The sequence below is a fragment of the Desmodus rotundus genome, chromosome 6 (genome assembly GCF_022682495.2).
Source record: "Desmodus rotundus isolate HL8 chromosome 6, HLdesRot8A.1, whole genome shotgun sequence".
Taxonomy (NCBI): domain Eukaryota; kingdom Metazoa; phylum Chordata; class Mammalia; order Chiroptera; family Phyllostomidae; genus Desmodus; species Desmodus rotundus.
In genome coordinates this window covers 93,555,055-93,574,377 of record NC_071392.1, presented here as the reverse complement: position 1 = coordinate 93,574,377, position 19,323 = coordinate 93,555,055, and the positions used below count along the sequence as shown (strand labels likewise).

General features: G+C 50.0%; 1 long non-coding RNA gene across 1 annotated transcript; it reads right to left on the bottom strand.

Annotated features, from left to right (window-relative positions):
• Positions 1-5,460: 5,460 nt before the first annotated feature.
• LOC123480178 (uncharacterized) lies at positions 5,461-8,917 on the bottom strand. The gene is made up of 3 exons (XR_006656078.2): positions 8,793-8,917; positions 8,295-8,363; positions 5,461-5,578 (listed from the first exon to the last, which is right to left on the bottom strand). It is a non-coding gene; the product is annotated as an uncharacterized lncRNA (long non-coding RNA).
• Between the last annotated feature and the right edge of the window lie 10,406 nt (positions 8,918-19,323).

The following is a 19,323-nucleotide window of genomic DNA, read 5'->3' as shown; positions in this document are numbered from 1 at the left end:
CCACCCTCCCCCATCTCCAGGCTGCCCGCGTCCAGCAGAGGCCAGCGCACATCCTGTGAAATGTGTTCTCATGAACTGTGTTGAGCCACAACGTCACCCAGGCCCGTGGTCCTCAGCCAGGTGGCTCCTTAGAACCCTCTGGGCCTCGCTGGGACACACCGACTGACCCTCTGTCCCAGGGCAAGGGCAGCCGTCTCTGGCCTGGGCAGTGACTCGAACGGGGAGACAAGGGCAGCGGGCAGAGTCCACGACAAAGTCCGGATGCGGTTGCTCTGGGGTCAGGCGAGGGGCTCTGACTCCTACCACACATTCCCAGCACAGTGGTGTTGGGGACGGGCACAGGCATCCTTCCTGTGACCCTCCAGCCACCGTGACGCATGGGCCTCCCTGTGGCAGGTGCTTGTCCCGACAGCAGCCAGACCAGCCAAGTCCTCAGGTCTCTGCTCAGGGCCTTGGCTGACCAAGAAGAATCATCCTTTCCAGGTTACTGAGCAGCATGTGCTGCGCATTTTACCTGCATGGTCTCAAACCTACGAGGCAGAGACGCCTGCAGCCACAGGCCCGGAAACGTCAGCGAGACGGTTCAAGAGCACGACTGGCCGGTGGCTCCAGCACACGGTCCAGGCCCAGAGGCCCGGCTGCCAGGCAGCCCGGCAGCAGCACCAGGCCCCCAGCTTCGGCTGTCCTTCCGCTCCATCTTCCTGGGCCTGTGTTTTGTCCACCTGGTAGCCAGGGGCTCCTGCACTTCCAGCATCACACTCGTCCAGTCCCAGAGATCGGGAGGGAGGAGGACAGGAGCCAGTTTCTTTTGAACTGGGAGACTGCTACTACTGGGCTTGTTAGACTGCTACTGCTGGGCTTGTCAAAAAACCTTTTAATCCTCACCTGAGGACATGCTTATTGATTTCAGAGAGAAGGGAAGGGAGGGAGAGAGAGAGGGAGAGAAACATCGATGTGAGAGAGAAATACCGAAGGGTTGCCTCTTGCACGTGTCCCCACTGGGGACCGAACCCACAAACTAGGCACGTGCCCTGACTAGAGCTTGAACTAGAACCTTTCGGTATATGGAAGAAACTTGGTTCTTCTTGCCAATGCAGTAAAGAATTACAGATCAGCCAGTCTATTAGTGAGCAAGCACGGTTTACTGGTGATCCGTTCTCATGGAAGAGAACGGGCCTTGCTGAGGCAGCATGAAGGGCGAAGCTGCCAGCCAGGGTGGCCAGGGCAAGGTAAGGGCGGCAAGAGCATCGGGTCCTTAGGGAGGATCCACTCACTATAGGCAACGTTTGCTCCTGGTCTGCATCAAGGTGTTTTCCCAAGGTGAACACCAGATGGCAGAAGAGAGGCGCACTGGGAACATTTTTCAGGGATCATATTGTACTGTAAAGCAAGTTTCAACAAACTTCAGAAAATTGAAATTATGTAAAGCATATTGCTGGCACTAACTGCAGTCAATCTAGAAATCAGTAACAAAAGGTTACTGAAAAGTCCTTATTTTTAAAAGTGATGAAATGCACATCTAAATAACATTGCATTCCACATTCCTAGATGACACACAATACCCACTTTTCCTGAGGACGTGCACTAAGGTGTCATTCCTCAAAACGGCCACAAGAAGTCAGCAGAGACCGACAGATGGAAAGGAAATCTTCCCAATGGCCCGGTGGAAAGATTCCTTGGCTTTCCACCTTGAGATGCGATGATGGGCACTCTTTTCATTGTCCCCCCAAAACATAACGGCAAACTGTCCTCACCATTTAATTCCACTGCCCTCTGCCACCTTCATGCGATTTCACCATTCCACCGTCCCAAAACATGGTTCTCTTTCGGAGAAGAGAACTCTTCCAGGTGTCTGACGCAGTCTTCCAGGGAATGGAAATTTCTCTCCATAAAGAAAAATTCAGAGACATGAACTAAATGGCCATGGGAAGGAGCAGGGTCTCTGAGTACTATGGAGGAATCGGGACTGCACAGCCAGGCTGGAAGCGTTTTCCCTGGTCACCAAAGAGAAATGTGCTCTCTCACCTAATCCTAACCTTCCGCATCTTCTGCTGACAAATTCCAGACTCTTTCCTTCGGGCGGAGCTTGCAGTTAGTATGACGGGAAGCAATACGCGTTGCCAGTAACCTGCTGGCTTTCTGAAATGAGCTCCCACTGCAGGACTCCCTCCCGAATTCACCGTAAGGGCATCATCACCTCCTATGGATGAAGACCACCCTTTGGAGGGGCAGGTGGTTCCTTCCTTTGCCCACCATCTCTCCCATTCCATATGATTCTCAAATAGCAAAGATTCATCCTCCCCCCCCCCCACACACACAGTCTTCTTGGAAATGGAACGTTTTCCTCACGTTTCAGTGGAGAACCACTTGTGGAAATCTGGTCTAGAAGCGTCCCCCTCCATTTGGCTTAACTCCTGTGGAGCCCAAACATCCATGTGATTAATGTAACCAAGCTGGTGCAAATGCTTTTCGAAGCCTGATTAGGATACTTTGAACATGATGCCTGTCTCCCGCCTGCCGTGAAGTGATCTGTCCTCAGTGAACGCCTGCTGTTGAGGGCTCTCCACTGCACCTGGTCTGCCTACCCCTGGGACAAATCTCCACCGTGAAACTTCACAATCCACTTCTGACACGTTCCGTCAGTCACAGCATCTTCTCCACACACACCACAGATCTTTCCATGCCTTCCATTTGTGCTTGTACCTTTCTTGAAATGACAAAGCGAAAGGGACCGAAAATGTTGCTTATGTTCACGCGTCTTCACTGTGAAAATGGCCAACCATACATTCACCACTTGTGGTGAGATTTTTATCACATGCTGATAGGACACCTGTCACGATACGATCTAACACGATGGTTTTGAATGAGGTTAAAGACAAGTCATGCTACCAACCCTAACGCAACCCCAACCCCTAGTCCTAACCCCGAACCATGCCACGCACCAGACACCAGACCTGGTGTCCGAAGCCTGTCCCTGCCTCCGGATGCCTGACTCTGGACATCACACTCCAGAGAACAGTCTTTCCTCCTATTTAAACCTGTAAACCCTTGAAACTTAAACACCTAATGTCTAAAAACATAAAGCAGGTTTCTGTAAAAAAAAAAAGTTATTTTAAATCAAGCAAATGATGCAATGATGACGCACATTAGACATGAGATGCACGAGGCTGCTGCTGGCATATCAAGGCACGCTTCTTGAAACCAAAATCAGTTAAAGTACGTGAGTAAATGTGATGTCCCCCTGATTGAAAAATTCCGGGTAGCAGGAGATGCTTTTCTCAGAGTAAGAAGACCACCCACGGAATTGAAGAAAAAGGTTGTACGTTACACTTTCAATAAGACTCTTTCTTCCATATCAGAGAACTTCATGACTCATCACTGAACAGACCCCTGTATTATTTTAAACATTTTATTTATTTACTTTTAGAGAGGGGGAAGGAGAAAGAGAGGGAGAGGAACACCAACATGCGGTTGCCTCTCACGCGCCCCCTAGTGGGGACCTGGCCTGCAACCCAGGCATGTGCCCTGACTGGGAATTGAACCGGAGACCCCTTTGGTTCACAGGACGATGCTCAATCCACGGAGCCGCACCACCCAGGCAGACATCTATATTTTTAAAAAACTCGAGTAGTCCCTTCTAATGAGAAGACATTCGTAGAAGTGGTAAAATATATACATATACCAGAGATGCTCAGTGGCTACTTCACGGCACCATCCCCCTTCCCAGGCACTACAAAGGCGATAATGGGAAAGCAAAACTGGGAAATTTTTATGACCACAAACAAAAATAAGAACGATTGACCATTTCTTTCATAAATGTAAAATATTGAAGACCTTGTATAAAATGGTTTGACATTTCCTCAAAAAAAATATCCTACTGTATTCAGTAACTCTACTCCAAAATACATAGCTCAGAAGTTGAAAACATGCTATAACAAACTTATACATGACTATTCATAACAGCACTGTTAACAAGAACTGAAAGGTAGAGAGTATTAAATGTCCATCTACAGATAAATGAATAAACAAAATCTGGTTATTCTGTCACCAGAAAGGGACTGGACCCAAAGGGGGTTTGCCCTGGAAAGGTCTCATGTGTGTAGACTCTTGACTTCCTGCAGCACAATTGCACAACACAAAGCCAGGGAACTTGGAGAGTTTGGACATTAAATCTGAGGACAGTGAAACAGAGAAAGGGCTTCAGAAAGAAGAGGCACGATCACAGCAACAAGAGTGAGCATAGGCGGAACTGCTTCTTGGGAAATGGAAAAGTTAGACACAAAGAAGGCCCTTGGAGACAGGATCAGGGGGTGAGCCCGGAGTGAGCTGCTGCTGCCCACGGCTCCCCTGGCTGCGAGTCTCCTGGGGACCTTTGGAGAGAAGGAGAAAGAGAGCGAAGATCTGCAGCAAAGAAGAGAAGGGAAGGCGCACGTGTGCTCAACAAACAGTGCATGCTGGGTCCTTTTTTTAGGGTTTTACCTGTTTTCTAACATTGAGGACTTTAGAGGGGGTCTTAGGAGAGCAATCTGCACAGAATACTCTGACTTCCAGGGCTGTCCTTTCATGTGCTCATGCCACAAAACGAGCACACAGAGCGAGCAGGGTCCTTCTCTGGTGAGTTTCTCCTTCAGAAAAGTCACCAGAGAAGGGCTGGGACTGCGGTGGGTCTTCCCCTGCTTGGTCTGCAATGTGTAAACCATTTACTCTCAAATATCCTTGGTTAGGGAAGATAAGATCCTCATATTTATTACCGGGCTGTAAATCATTGTTGTTACTCTGCTATCAAACTCACTTTTCCCATTCCACTACCAAGGAATTTTCCTACCGTTTTTACTAACCTGCCTCAACTCCATTCACTTGGGGACTCATTTTGGCATTGCATTGAACACAGTGATCGTCTGTTGACAGACACCAGTCACCAGAGCCAACCTCAGGATCCTGGACCCAGACCTTTGACTCTGAACCCTGGACTCTGGAGCGGACCCAAAACAAAACCGGCACTCCAGGCCCAAAGCCCCAAACCCAAAGCCATGTGCCCTCAACCGAGCCAGACCGTGAAGTCTGAAGGCCCAAACACCAGATGCCAAGAACTGACATGGGACCCTTAATGCCAGACTCCACACACCAAACCAAAAGCTTCATCTGCACGTGGACCTCACATGCGAGCCCAGGACACAAAGCCACAACCTAAGAGGTGCGAGACCGCAGACACAAAACTGAATGCATTTTGACTCTGAAGCACAGGCCCTGGACACAGGATGCAGATCTATAACCAGGACACTATGGCCAGAATTTGGAGTTGGGGCCAGACACTGGGCCCCGGTTGCCAGAGGCCACGGGCAGAAGCTGAACCGGATCCTCCCACTGTAAACAACGCTGCCATCCAATGAGATGAAACCCATGTCTCTCCAAATGCAAACTTCAAAATTTTACCAAACCAAGCAGTGATAGGCCAAAAGACAGAGTGAACAAAAAGGATGCTGACCTTGCAGGGCAGACGTCCGTGATCTCTCAGTTGCAACAGGTTCAGGAGTTAGCATTGTCTCACTGTTCATTCCACACCGCCAGCTTTTCAAAACTGTGGGGGATTAAAAAGCGATTATTTTCCACAAACCTTGTTGGCTCTAACACATGTGGGATAATAATCAAAATAACATAATCTGATCAATACAGGATATTCAACATTTCATATGTGCATGGGTACAAATAAAGACCAGACAATGAGGTGACATCAGGTATGAAGGACATTTGGGAGGATGGGAAAACAGGGTCTTATAGAGGTAAAATGGGTGACAGGTAATTTATGAAAAGTTCAGCATTCATAGAATGTTACTTTTTGGTAGGCATTCCTACAAACTACTCAACCCAAGGTAAACTAATAAACTCTTCCAAATTTCATGCCTGTAATCATTCAGTTGAGAATAGGTTACTTTGCTAAACTTGTTAAATCTTGTGGCAACAGCAGCAGACACGGCCTGAGAGAGCGAACGGTTGCCGGGAGGGCCTTGCATCGCACACAGGGGTTCAGGGGACTGAGTGTCCCTGTCCAGTGCAGAGCGACCGTCCTCCTCTGCCTGCAGCCAGCAGAGGGCACGTGACCGCAAAGCACAAACAGGGAGGCGAGCCACGGCCACACAGGTGGGACAATGACATTTGTCATCTCACCTGACACATGAGATGGCAGCAGAGACACACACTTGGGACCATTTTCAAAGGGACCATCCTGTGCTAAGGCGAGTTTTAACAAATTTCAAAGGACTGAAATTATAGACAGTATGTTTCTTTCTGTCGTTGCTGTTAATATAGAAATCAGGAACAAAAGGTAACTGGTAAGTCCTGATATTTAAGTTACTAAATACACGTCTAAATAATATTGCAATCAACATTCATTGATGTTCTACTACACTCAACCACTTTTCCTGCTCACCTGCCACTAACATGTTATTCCCAAAATGCCCACGAGATGGCAGCAGAGATGCACACTTGGAACACTACTATTTGGCCAAAAGGTTCATTCCATTTTTAGGTAAAGACACAATGAAAGAGACGTTTTTCGTTTTCACCAGTAATTTCATTGAACAACGTATTCACTATTTTGTCCCACTATTCTGCAATCTTTCAGGCATCTTCATAATTCCATCTTCTCAAAACTTTTTATCGTTTGGCGAAGCTGATACAAAGCCAGTTTCAACCAGCACTGCAGCATTGAAATGATATACAATGTGTTTCTCTAAGTGCTCTCGTTGCAGGTAAGCTAGAACTCACTAAAAATGTGTGACTGGAAAGCCCTTACGTTGGGTAGTTAGGGAGTACACTCCTCAACAACCTCAAAAATAAAGCACAATTTGAATGACAAGATAAACTGAATGGAGATAGATACTGCACACCAAAACTTATGGAAAACATCTTCACCCTTAAATGCACAGTATCAAAAATAAAGGCTGAAAATATACAAGTTTTGTGCCCATACTTAGAACCTAAAATAGTAAATTAAATCCAGAGACAGTAGACGGAAACGTGCACGTCGACATGTCCGCAAGTGTATGTACATCAAATGATAGCAGTTCTTTTTAACTCTTGGGGTAGAATTGTGAAAAAATTTTTCTCACTGTTAAAGTAAGCAGCAACAAAGTAAATTAAAAATGCTTTTCAGGCACACTTGGAGCTTTTTAAAACATGACTGTAGTTAGCTATAAACCAGGTTTCAACAAATGTCTCACAAACTATTGCTCTCTTTGCCATTGATCTGGAAACCAGTCTCAAGGTAACTAGAAAGTCCCTATATTTAGATGTTTTAAAACACACTTCTAAATACCTTTCCAAGATAAATCATAGTCAGAGTGGGAAATAATTTACATAGAATAATAAAATTACTGCATACCAGACCAAGATCTTTCTGCTTTCAAAAATGATAAAAGCTTCAAACTATTTCTCAACCAAAGGTGACTTTTGTCCCCAAGGGGGCTTTAGGCAATGTGCTGAGTCATTTTAGATTGTCCTGAGGGGAAGGGAAGCCAGGGTGTTGGCAGTGAATAGAGGTACTGGATGCTAATAAGCACCTACAATGCAGAGGACAATCCCCCAGGAGAATGAATTATGTGGCCAAAAAGGTCCATAGTGCTGAGAATGACAAACCCTACTCCGTATCCTGAAGAGTCCATTAAAATACAATCAGCATGTCCCTTTGCATCCTACATCTGAAATGCTTCCTTTCTTGGAATAGGAAGCATGGAAGCTAAAACTTAAAGAATAAAAAAGGCCAGCCATCTTGCAAATGTCGGGGAGACGTGTCCCAGGCAATAGATCGGGAGGCAAAGGAAGATCTGTCCACTTAGGAGACTGAATCACACTGTGATTAAACACAGTACTCGTCTGAGGATCCCTTCTTCTTTCCATTGCTCATATATCACTGTACTAACTGATTCATAATGTCACTTAGAACAAAGATTCTTACTCTGTTAGATTCCACATTTCACCATCTCAAGTTTTCCTGTTTGAAAATGTGGACATTTGCCACACTCTGTGTTCCTCAGATTACCTCCCCGGGGCACATTCCCTGTAACAAAATACTTCTGATTTCTAGAACACCATGCTTCCAGGCCCTAAACTCATTTAAAATGCTAAGAAAGATGTTACTATTTTATTGAGTCGTTAATCTATGTATGACTAACCAAGAAAATTTTTCTACCTCCTCACATTACCTCACTTCCTGTGTTCTTTCAAGCTTTAACTATTCCTAGGTCACCTACAGCTACAACCATTTAACGATCATTATCGCATGAGAGCATGTTTACCTTCGTAACTCATGAGAATCCAGGGAAAAGTATCACAAATAGAATTTAGTGCAGTGATGCGAAAATAACCTGCAGAAATAAATATGCAGAAATAGTAAATTAAAAATACAATTTTTTAAAAAGACTCAATAGCAACAAAACAGGTAAAAAAACTGGGAATAAACTTAACAACAACAGACAGGATGTGTATGAATGAAATTGGAAATTGCGACCCAATAACAGAAACTTTAACAAATGAAAAATATCATCTTGTTCTTGGGTTAAAAAATGGGTATCACTGTATACCCATGGGCCAAAGTTATCTATAAATGTGATATAATCTAGATTAACATAGAAAAGTGGTCCCACAGGAAGTGGTCACTTGAATTGGGACTGGAGACATGTACCCCAGGAACGGTCTGGCCCCCCTTTTCTGCTCCCCACAGGGTGGCTGGCCCTTCTGCCCCGTGAAGACACACAAGAAGGCTGGGAACCCCCCCACCATGCTGGCCTCTCGACCTTGGACTTCGCAGCCTGGGGACCCCTGAGAACAGTGTTCTGCGGTGACTGAGCCAGGCTGTTGTATGCAGGGAACATTCCGGCTGAAGCGCAGCTTTGAAACACGGACTTCGACCACAGGCCGATTCTAATCTTCAGAACGAGTCTGAAATCTCTGAAAACAGAAGGGGGAATGGTTTCTTTATTGTGGTTATTTGTGGTTTGTTGTGTGTTATTTAAAGCGACTTTAATACTCTTTGGGGATTGAAAAGCCCTTGAAGATTGACGCTTTTTAATACAAAAGTTAAACTAACAAGAACACAGCGTTTTTGTTACAAAACAGACCGGGGGCAGGGGTGTGGACAATATACTATTAGGGAAAGGACCCCCGCTTTTCTCTCTCTGGGGGTGCCCCCCCAAACCTACTAGGTTTGCCTTGCCTGCCGCCAGAGGAAAGACATCTCTCAATGCCAGAGACTGGTGAAAAGGAAATGAACTATTTATTTAAAAGTTATACAGACTTAGAGTAATGACTTAATGTATTCATTAAAATACTAAAGTTCTCTGGAATACCCACAGATGCACACAGTCCTTCCTTCTCCCTCTACCCAGTCCGGGGTACCGTGTCTCAGGAGAAGAAGTAGAAGTCCGTGATTCAGGCTCCCGGCACCATCAGCTGTGTTGCCGCCACAGAGTCCCCACTCTGCCAAAGCAGCGTGGTTCTCTCCCTCCTTCCCCAAAACCGTGCGGTACTCTCCCTTCTCCCCCCAAACCGCATGGTCATCTCTCAGGTATGGCTGCTGCGCCTGGGTTTAAATCCCAGCGCCCGTCTTCCTCTGCAGCCCCATTTCCGACTCCTCCCACAATCAGTTACACCAGCCAGCATTCCCGTATTCTTCCAGCTTTAACTGGGCTGCCACAGTAAGTCCGGGCAGGTGTGGCCCCATGGCATGGAGCCAATCCTCTCCACGCTCTCACACAGGTGCTGTAACCAGGGGGAGTTGCTTCCCAGTTACATATTGGGTGGAAGTCACTCCCGTCTCCCTGGGTCAAAGCATGGTCACAGCTATTTAACATATCCATGAAACCAGTTAAAGGTTATAGATATGTTAAATGACTGTGCCAGGGGTTAGCTGCACAGCTGTTGCTACACAAAACAGCTCTGAATGGCCCTGCTCCGTGTGTCCCTTCCCTGGGCTCAGGCTTGTGGGGGTGAGGACATCCTATATATATTTTTCTAATATTTCCTGGATACCTTGAGTTCTGGACCACATTACAAATCCCTATTTGGGGCCCCCTCTTGGCCGCACCCTGTTACATTTTCACACCCACTTAATGTGGGTGCACAGTTCATGTTGGGCCTGGACAAGTGAACCCCCGGTGCTCACAGGGAGATGACATGAACAGCCGGACTGTGTTTGAGACTGTTTCCGTCCATCACCTCTGGGTTCGGGCGGTGTGGGGAATTACCAAAAAAGAGCAGTTTCTTTCCCAAAAGGCAGACTCCAATCATAGTACAGAACAAACTGTGTACTAATATTTACTTTGGAGATCAAGGTTAATGCTTCACAAAAACAGTAATAACACTATAGACTCAAAAAAAGATTTGTTTTAAATAATCACATCCACTTAAAAAAGTATTTACTGTTTTGAGAGAGAGAGAGAGAGAGAGAGAGAGAGAGAGAGAGAGAGAGAAGCGAGGCTTTGTTGTCACACCTCCTGAGGCATCCGCGGTTGTCTGTGCCCCGACCAGGGGCTGAACCCGTAGTCCGGGAGGTTCGGAATGGTGCTGCGACCAACTGGACACAGGGCCCCGGGGAAAAAGGTTTCTTAATTTGAGTTTACAGCTTGGAAAACATTCTTTTTGTGTCTGTGTCTCTCTTTGTGCCCCTTCCACTTCCAGGTGTTGTCTCAGAGACCCTGTGACTCAGCACCTGTGCCCTGGAGGTGCCAAGCCCAGGGTGGCTGAACGGGCAGGTGCGGGGCTGACCAACCCTAAGGTCAGCTCCTCACAGCTGCCCTGCGCCTCCTCCATGCTGCCTAGACTCGGTTTCCCCCTTGAGAAGTGCAGCAGCCTGTACCACCTACGGAGAAAACCGGGGCCCATTAGAGCACTTCATGAAGTCTGGGAGCCTACAAGATGGAATAATGCATTTAGTAATTTCAGTTAAAATTATGTATCAATAGCAATATGCAATGTTGCCAGTTAATATCGACTCTGCACTGGAATACAGTTGTGTCACGAACTATACAATGGGTTTTAGAAGCTCGGGGATCCAGTGACCAATCTCATTTAATCTTACTCTTTGTTCCCTGTCGTAGACGGTGAAGGTGGTACCCAATCCCGGGTGCAGTCTGGAGAGCGGCCACGCGGGGGCAACAGCGAGCCAGCATTGGCCCAAACCCTGCTCAAAGCAAAATGTTGCTCTTCGCTGTTCACAGATCGGTTTTTTTAAGGATTTTATTTGTGAATTTTTAGAGAGGGAAAGAGAAGGAGAAAGCGGGGGAGGGGGGAACATCAGCGAAGACTCGGGACGGGAGAGTCGCATGGGGGTCGGGATTGCCGAGCGGGACCCAACCTTGGGGAGCGCCCGGAACGAGGGGTCAGTGACCGGACACCCAAGAGGCGCCCCCGCCTGCACGTGGCGGGACCGCGCAGCGCAGGGCCTGGCGCTCAGATGCGGGGCCGTCCTGGACACCCGCGACCGAGCTGGCCCGGGACGGGAGGCGCCCCGACCCGACCGCCTAGGGTCTGGCTGGCTCCACGCCGCCACCTCGCCCGGTGCGGGGACCCCAGCTGTGCCGAGAACAAAGGCAGCCTCGGCGGCTGCGGAGAAACCTCCCCAGGCCTTCTGGAACAGACAAAATCTCACCACCGGGACATGGATAGTTTTATTAAAAAGAAAGAGAAACCGGTCATAGAGTAAAACTTCTTCAATTAACAGGTATTTATTGAAAGTTTTCAACTCCGTGGGAGTTTCCAACAGTGAGGAGTTTCCGCTTCGAGGTGACTGGGGACCTTCACCCAGAGTAAGAAGGTGTGGTGATTGCAATACAAAGATACAGGGAGAACATTGAACGGTTTCACTAAGTCTGTAGAGAGAGTCCGGTTGAGGGTTGGCGTTTATTTTAAAAGATAATTCTGTATTGACTCTCGTCCTGAACCATTTATGCAGCCGCTTCTGTTTCCAGCCTCCGAGTGAAAATTCCAGCGACGTAGCCAACAATCTACCCGCAACTGCAAGCAAAGGGCCGTTGCTGTGAAGTCCAGCCACAAACATTTTTCTTCCCTCCACATTTTCCCTTCCTCTTGCATTTATGCCTTCACACTTGGAAATGCTCACTGCCTCAGGATGCATCAGGCCAAGTGAGCAGAGCACGCAAGGCTGACCCCAAAACCTGGAGCAACCACGTAATGCCATGTGAACCACAAAGCAGGCTCCCCGCCTGAGCCAGAAGTTGGCCTGAAAGAGTTAGTTGTACTGTGTTCTGGAAACAGGACCCCGAAGGACCTCCAGGGTCCTCAGAGGACTTGCTTTGCGGCTGAGGAACAGATTTTTGCTTAGAGGGGCAGCAAGAAACTCCAAATGCAGCATTTTTATGACATCACCCTATTTTATGTAGAACCTGTGTGTTAAGAACCTGCTGCCCGTCGAATGGGCTCTCATACCACTTTCTGTACCGACCTTCGATTTTTCCAGAGCTTGGCTTTTTGCTAAATAATTGGAGATCATATTTCTGGCAATTAACACATACAAAGGTATTGCTAAGTAAAACTATCTAGATATATTAGCACCTCCTAAATGTATTTACATTTTAAAAGAGAAATTCTTGGGACACATGCTTCAGCTCTGCGTATTTCCGGCACCCAGATGGAACCTAGGCAAAGGCCACTTCCCCACTGGGAGGACGGCTGCCAAGATGAGTTCGCATTTTATGTCAGAGTCTGGCCTAAGGTCTTCTTAAGTGACTCAGCATTTCGGTTCTTCTTTCATAAGAACATTAGGAGGCAGGTGTTATCGTTCCTATTCTCCAGACGGGGAAAGAGAGGCCCAGAACCATCGCGTAGCTTGGCTGCTCCCACAGCTAACAGGTGGCTGAGGAGGACCGAACATTCAACCTCAAGGCTGCCTTTAGCAACAGGGGCAACGCTAGACCTCAGGCTCCTCCGTTAGGATCCCCTAAGCTGTCCTCAGGGCTCGCCTTTGCCGCTGTCTCCCTCTGTTATGCTCAGACGCTTTGGGCAGGGGGGTTGAGGGGGTGGGGGAGCGTTGAGGAGGAGAAGGCCCGCCCCCTGAGATGCTCCCCATCCCTCCAGGATCTCTGACCCCAGCCCCCCTTTCCCTGGCTATGTATAGCACAGCCAACTGGGAACTTTAAATATTTGTTTAATTTTATGTTTAAGAAGACATAGTATGAATGTTTGTTCTCCTTCTGTTTACACGAACAGAGTCAACTTTGAGTTCTTAGGCTCTAATTACAACTCATTTCTGTCAAACTCGCTCCTCCATCTGCTCCGGGACTTATTCTCTGTGCTTCCTCCACACTCGGCTGCTCAGTTTACTGTTGCTGTAGGTTTTCACTGGGCCTCTCTTTTCTGTGCCGCATGGGGCCTGAGGGCACAGCCAGTTAGGGCTGGAACTGAGCTGACCCAACGCCCTCACCGCCCCCCCCCCCCCCCCCCCCCCCCCCGCCCCAAGACCAGACCCCATGCCAGGGCAGCCGGGCGCCATCAGTCAGAGGGAGCTGGCTCACAGGCAAATAGGCAGGATTGATGGGCAGTTAAATCTTATGAGAGTGTTAACACTTAAAAAGTGAATGTATCTGGCCCTGGCCCAGTGGCTCAGGTGGTTGGAGCCCTGTCCTCAACACTGAAAGGTTGTGGGTTCAATCCTCGGTCAGGGTGTGCACAGGAGGCAACTGATTCTCACGTCAATCTTTCTCTCTCTCTCTCTCTCCCTTCCTCTCCCCCTACAATCAATAAACCTATCATCAAGTGAAGACTTTAAAAAAAATGAACATATCCCAATAAGTGGACTTTAACTGGTGGAGCGGGAGGCAAAGCAGCAAGAAGTCAGGAGGTTTTCATGTGGGATGTTTATGACTTTGCTTTTCAGTGACCGTATGGTCTGACTTCCGAGTTTCCATTGGAGGGTTTTCAACAACCTATTTACAACTGGAGTCTCTTCATCGCTGTTCTCTATTTGGTGAGACATCATCTGCAGACTCTCCTTCGGTTCTTTAAACGCGGTTTTTCTTGTTTCTTGGCACCAGTGACTGCCCGGTTGAAAGGGTCTGACGGGAAGCCCATCTTGGGGGCTCCCTGGGGAGTTTCAGTTGATTGCTTTCTCTCTGTGCATGGCCCTTGCGTGCTTGTTTCTTTGCATTTCTTGTAATTTTTTCTTGAAAGCAGACATTTTCAGTAACATAAATGAGAGCACTGGGGATCAGCTGTATGGCCTCTCCAGGGTTCTTTTGTTACTGCTTTTTATAGCAGTCGTGGCTGTGGTATGCTTTCTTAGGGACTTTTGTAAACTAATTCTATGCAATCTACTTTCTTTGTCATGCGAGGCCACTGGCGTCTCCGTGGTCAGGTGGCGACTGGACCGACTGCTTTACCCTCCCGGAACCCGCGCCTCTGCGGGCCTGGGTGACGGCTCGCGCAGGGACCCCTGAGCTGCAGCACGCACCCCGCGCGGCCCGGGGGCTCGAGGTCGGCGGCGCTGGGTGCCCCGGGCGCCTCCCGGCCTCGCTGCGCATGCGCACTGTCCCGGTGCGCACGGGGCGCCGCAGGTCCGCCCGGGCGTCCGCGCTCCGCCCAGCCCCTGGGCGTCTCGTCGCCGCCTTTTCTTTCTCTGGCCAGCAGCCCGCTGCTCGCCCATCCGTCGTCTCAGGTGGCTGTGAAGTTTTAAAAAGTGGTCTGTGTCTGGTTTCGACAAATGCCCCGAGGGAAAGTCTCCTCGCGCTGGCCGCGCCCCCACAGGCCAAACGCCGCTCCTGCGGAGACCCCCACCCCGCTCCCCGGGGACGGGACTCGGACCGGGACCCCCGCTTCGCTCCCTCCGGCGGTGCCGGGCCCTCGCCGGGGACACAGGTGCTCGGGGTTCGGAGCTGAGCGCCGGATCAAGTCGCGGAAAACGCCGCCCGGCGGCGGGTCTGCTCCTGCGGGAGGCGGCTGGCGCCCCTGCTCTCCGCGCGCGCGCGCGCTTCTGACTCCGTGTGGTTCCTCCGCGCCCGCGCTCCACGAAGCCGTGCGTTTCAGTAGAGCGCGTCTGCTCTGGGAGCCGCGTTTGACATTTAAAATTTTCTAGTAGGCGCATTCAAAAGGTAAAATGAAAGGCGACATTTTTTAAAATAATATAATTTTAGAACCCGAATGGACATACATTCAAGTCGGCTTACCGTGTCTAGAGCTTAGCTGGTCACGAGCTCTTTTCCTACGGGGTCCTTGACCGCAATTCCCTCGTTCAGGCCGTGGTGATGCCTCAGCGGAGGGTGCGCCCAGGACGACGCAGGGTCAGCTGCAGCAGACGGCCTTCTGCAAGGGGAGCAACTTATTTGCAAACTACAGCAGGGGTTGGTTTTTTTTTTAATTTAAGATTTTCTTTATTTACTTTTAGAGAGGAGATGGGAAGGAGAAAGACAGGGAGAAAAACATCAACGTGTGGTTGCCTCTCTCGCGCCCCCCACTGGGGACCTGGCCCACAACCCAGGCATGTGCCTCCACTCGGAATCGAACCGGGGACCAGGCGCTCCATCCACAGACCCACACCAGCGGGGGCTGGAGCAGGGTTTTCACCATGGGATATGACGAGACCACTCCAGAGCCGCTGGCTGTCATCTGCAGAAGAGCATTGAGTCAGGTCCCAGTATAAGGAAACAGGGTTGATGGTGACCAGACAATACAATACAGATGATGCCACCCCACCAATGCCACCCCAATATATTCAATGACATAAATAAAATTTAAAAATAGAATCAAACAATACAGAAAACAGGGTTGAATGAAGAGGTTGTTTACAGGCAGAGGAGAAGCTGTGACCACAGAAGTGGGGGACCTGAAAAACCTTCTCCACCGGAGAGGCTTTGCCCCGACAGGACTCCAGTGTCCAGAGACTGCTGTCATCTTGCAGGTGGAGGTCAGGGATGTGCAGGACACCCGCCCCCTCCCCCCAGCCCACCCCAGAACCATCCTGTCAAAATAACAATGTGGAGGTCAGGGAACCCTGTGAGAGAAAAGCCAGGCTCTGTGAAAACCCCACCCAGAGGTCGAGGGGGAGGGAACCCACAAGGCCCCCCCATGGGTGAGCCCACGGGACTTCTGGAGACCTGGCGATGCCCCACAGCCCCACTGAAGGACCTGAGGGGGCTGGATGGGCAGTGGGGGAGATGTACTGGAGGGATAAGTGGGGAAATCACCCTCCCCCAGAGCTCGGCTGGTTGTCTTTCTTTCTTCATCCATGTGTGAGAAAGGCAAATTTAAAAATGAAACCTTCTCCCAGCGTTCGCCTTTGTGGCTCCTGGGCGGCTCTTCCAACCGACAGTGTGGCTGGAGCTGGTTCTGGTTGGGGACCCCGGGGCAGGGCACTGTTTCCAGGTTTCCCGGGGCCGCACCAGCGGGAAGGGCCGAGGCACATTCCACATAGAAACTCAGCCTGTTAAAGACCAAGATGGGGCGAGCACATCTGAAGATCCAATCGGCTTTCCTAAGTAATTGATAAATCGGGTCCTTCCCATCTAGCAGCTGGAAGGGTGCTCAGAGAGGCTGCACAACATGGAAGATTCTTCCAGACAGTTAAGAGTGGATTGTTCGTTTGGGGTGGCGAACACATAATACACCACGCAGATGATGTACTATAGGAATGTACACCTGAAACCCACAGTATCTTATCAGCCAATGTCATCCCAATAACTTCAATAAAAATTAAAATACAAATACATTTTTAAAGAGTGGGTCATTTCAGGCCAGCTCCCCTCCCCTCTGGAAGGCTGGGACATTCCGGACCGATTGCTCTGAAAGTCCGCTCCTGAGAGGGCGGAGCTGGGTCTGAGTCAGGGGCGGAGTGTTGCTGGTGCTCTGCAGACTGACTGCGTGTTTGGTCTGTTGTTTCCTCTCGACACTCCTCTTTCCGACCCTCCGGTCCCACCTGTCCCGGCTCCTGGGACTTTGTTGCTGGATACCCAGAGGATTGCCCGGGAGTACAGACACCCATCTCTACCCCAGGCCAAGCACTGGCATTGCCGGGGTTGCCGGAGCAAAAACCCCGGTTCCTTTGCCCAGAGGCAGCACTGCCCCTGACCCCACCTGAGCCTCCCAGGCTCTGGGCTAGGGCCGGCCTCTCCCGGGAATTCTTCCTGAGAAACTGTTTCACTGGGGCCCTCGGCTTAGCGTCTCTGTCCTCAGATCTCTTTCCTTATTTGGTCCCTCACAAGAGCCACTGCTCCCCTTCACCTGGACTGACCACAGTGCCTGGCACCTGTCCCAAGGTCACAGCAGGGGGCAAAGGAGAGCAGGACCCTGGAAACTGCCCTTGGCTCAGCTGCCCCGGCCACCAGCCAAGTGTCCTCTGAACACTGAGCCCTCGGGGCACAGGACTTGGAGGGCTTGGGCCTCTGGGGAGGGCCAGCCAAAGGAGACACGACGTTAGGGACGTAATCAAGTTAGTGGGCAGACCCTTCCAACAATAAGAAATGGGATCTGTCCTCCTGGTCTGGACGCTGGGAAACTCAGAATCACTGACTGGGTTCCAAACAAAACCCAGTGCTATTCTGGGAAATCGTGGCTCCCGTAGTCAACCCGGTTGCTGCAAGGGGAGAAGCAAAAGTTGCAAAACCACAAAGTAGCGTAGGAAAACACGGGCACATTTGGTGGCTGGGCCCTGGTAGCTGAGGTCACAGAGTGGACAGAGTGTGTGGTGATGGTAGCGTAGGTGGCGAGATATTAATAAAGGAAAGAAGCAAAGGGAATCAGTCATTATTAGGAATAGTCAACTAGGCGCCCTGGCTGGTGTGGCTCAGTGGATTGAGCACCCGCCTGCAAACCAAAGGGTCGCCAGTTCAATTCCCAGTCAGGGCACAGGCCTGGGTTGAGGGCCAGGTCCCCAGTAGGGGGCTCACAAGAGGCAACCACACATTGATGTTTCTCTCCCTCTCTTTCTCCTTCTCTTCCCCTCTGACTAAAAATAAATAAATAAATCTTAGAAAGGAAAACCAGAAGAGCCGACTAGGGAGCATGAGCCCTTTGCTTCCCCAGGAAGCTGCAGCTTCACGTCCACCTGTCCACCCCAGGGAGCCGCCAGTCTGTTTCCCACACACCCCTGGGGGGAAAAGGGGGAATAGAACAATAAAGGGGAGCTGCCTCTCTGGGTGCATCAGCAGTGGGAACTAAGGAGGTGACCTTAAGTGGGGGTGGGGGGTTGTATCTGGCCTGGAAGAAGGATAGGATTGGATGAGGGACACTGAACCCCAGAAGACATGGGAAATGGATTGGTTAGGGGGAGGACCCAACAATGCCCACCCACCAAAGCTTGGGAAGTTGATTGGTTACTTTAAAAAGCGTCTAGTCCTCCCCAAGCCTGAGATAATATAACCCAAGCGTAACAGAGCCCCACCCCCACCTCTCTCGGTAACATGCACTCACCTCGTTCTTTCGCTGGTTCTCTCTCCAAGTGGCCACGTGGGTCTAGCAGCTGCGTGGACTCCCAGCTTGGACCTGGGCACAGCCGGCAGAAGGACAGCTGGACAAACAGACTAGGCTAGCCAGACGAGGACAAAGGCCAGTGGAACCAATGGTCTGGAGAGTGACCTTATTTCTGGGCCTGATGAAGAGGAGGATGAACTTTCTCCACGGCCAGACGAACCCAGGTGGGACACTGGAGCTGGACGCAGGACAGCTCTTCATGTTTGCCTGCACTCGCCTTACCACGGAGCCTCACCCGCCCGGCCGCGTGTCCCCGGGACGCCTTCCCTGCGGCCCTGTGAGAGGACATCGTGTCCACCGGCCACACTGAGAGCTGAGGAAGGCCCCGACCCACAAACGAGGGAAACCGTGTCTCTCTGCTCATCCAGAGAGGAGAGGATGGGTCTTGAGGGCCAGGCAGCCAGCCCACCGCTGGTGCATCGAGAGTAAATCACGAACTTCCTGTGGCTTTTGCATCCTTAGACACACATCTGCCACCTGCGTTTTAAAAACCAGGCACCTGTCAAACATACGGCCCAGAGCTTCTAAATGAAGTGCATGGGACGGAAGGCCCAGGGCCGGCCCCTAGAGTCCAGAGACCTTGGAAAGCGGCTCAGGGCTGGGAAGCAGCCCCTGGATGAAATAAATACCCTAGTTCCTAGTGTAAGATATAGTGAGGTTTTGCAAACGTTCCAATATCGGGAGCCAATGATCAGACCATCAGGTGAAGACTTTCTTCCCTCATGTGAGACGTGGAAGGATATCTGGCTGTTATTCAGAGGAATTCACAATGCTGTACAGTCAGAGGGGCTAGGGGACTATCTCGCATCTTACCTTCTTCTGTTCAGGTGGGAATTTGCAAGGAGGTGAAGG